Here is a 1,543-nt window from a genome sequence, read left to right on the forward strand (position 1 = left end):
TACAGCATCTTATTGCTTTGCTATTGGGACATGACTTTGGGACATGACTTTGGGGCTTAACATTTTATTTTTTGACAAAAATGCATCAAAACTTGAAGGATGGGGCTCTTTAATTCAACTGTATTTCAGCTGAATTGACCTCAGCTTTAGTCATCATTTCACAAAACTAAAAACACATTCAGAGGAGAGTGGTTTTCGGTTACTCCACTCTGTAGACCACAGGTGTCAAACAGAAAGGCGGGATGCTAGTTTCATTATGAACGTGTTGGTGGATGGCTATTGACACTGTGATTGGGCAAACACCATTTTCTGAGCGGTCAGCTGTTGTCATGGTTATTTAAAACTGCAAAGTGGAACTTGATGACAGCGCCAGTCTGGGATTCGGGAAACCCAACTTTAGCCAGATTAGACTTGTGCTGTTAGAGCTGTCCGTCTAGGATTTACTTAAAGTGCTCAAGTAATGGTTGTGTGCTCTATAACAGAGCTGTGATAGTAGATAGAGAAAGAATACGATTTGTGTCTGTAATAGCTGTGGGGATACATTTTGGTATACATGCTATGACAATGTTATTACTAGTGAATAGTGGAAAAACATTCCACCTAAATTCTATCTTTAATATTGGTGTAATTACTCTTTAACAAAACATGTAGCAACAGTGTAACTACTTGTGCCGGTGCAGTTGGACAGTTTTTGTAATACACAAGTCTGCTCTGTCGATGTGAACATGTCACTTCCACTTGTCAAATGGTTATTACAGACAGTGAATAAACATGGAATCAATTGCTCAGTGATCTTTTACCAATGGCAAAATAGAAGGCTGGGCCATGTGTTCATTTAATATGCTTCAAATGCATCTATTAAAGGCATGACTCCCAAACTGCATTAATTCTGTAAAAAATTTACAGAGTTTTATATTAACTGTATTAATATAAAATCTCCAATGCCATCTGAGAGGCTTCAGGCCAAAGTTAATATACGAACAACTGAAATGATCAAAATGATAATAACATTCAAGGCCTTTGAAGTTAGTATAGTTTAGCTCTGAGACATTTCCTTTATGCTTGTGTTTCTCAAACTGTGAGAGTTCTCACCAAAGCCAAGGCCAACAGGCATTCAGCCAGACCTCGAGGTCTGGGTATTTATTTGTTTATTTGTCCAATAAACTTGGAGTCAGACGTGTTGTTTTAGCAGCTGCTCATGAGGCTAAATGCTACAGGGAAGAGCGCTGAGATGCAAAATCCAGTTTTTCCATAAGCCATTATCTAAGTGTTCCTAGATAAGAATGCATTACTGGAAGAAGAGTGAATTTTCGCCACTAAAAGGTTACAAAAAGTATTTACGACTGTATTTTTTGATTATTTCTTTCTTTTACAGATTTGTGGTAAAGTACAACTCACTGCAGAAAAGAATCTACTCACTTTAAAGTCTCTCATTAAACTGCTTTAAATGCTTTATTTTCTATATTTCATTCATTCATTCATTCATTCATTCATTCATTCTCTGTAAGCGTTTATCCAATTCAGGGTCACGGTGGGTCCAGAG

Source organism: Hoplias malabaricus, chromosome 13 (assembly GCF_029633855.1).
Source record: "Hoplias malabaricus isolate fHopMal1 chromosome 13, fHopMal1.hap1, whole genome shotgun sequence".
Taxonomy (NCBI): domain Eukaryota; kingdom Metazoa; phylum Chordata; class Actinopteri; order Characiformes; family Erythrinidae; genus Hoplias; species Hoplias malabaricus.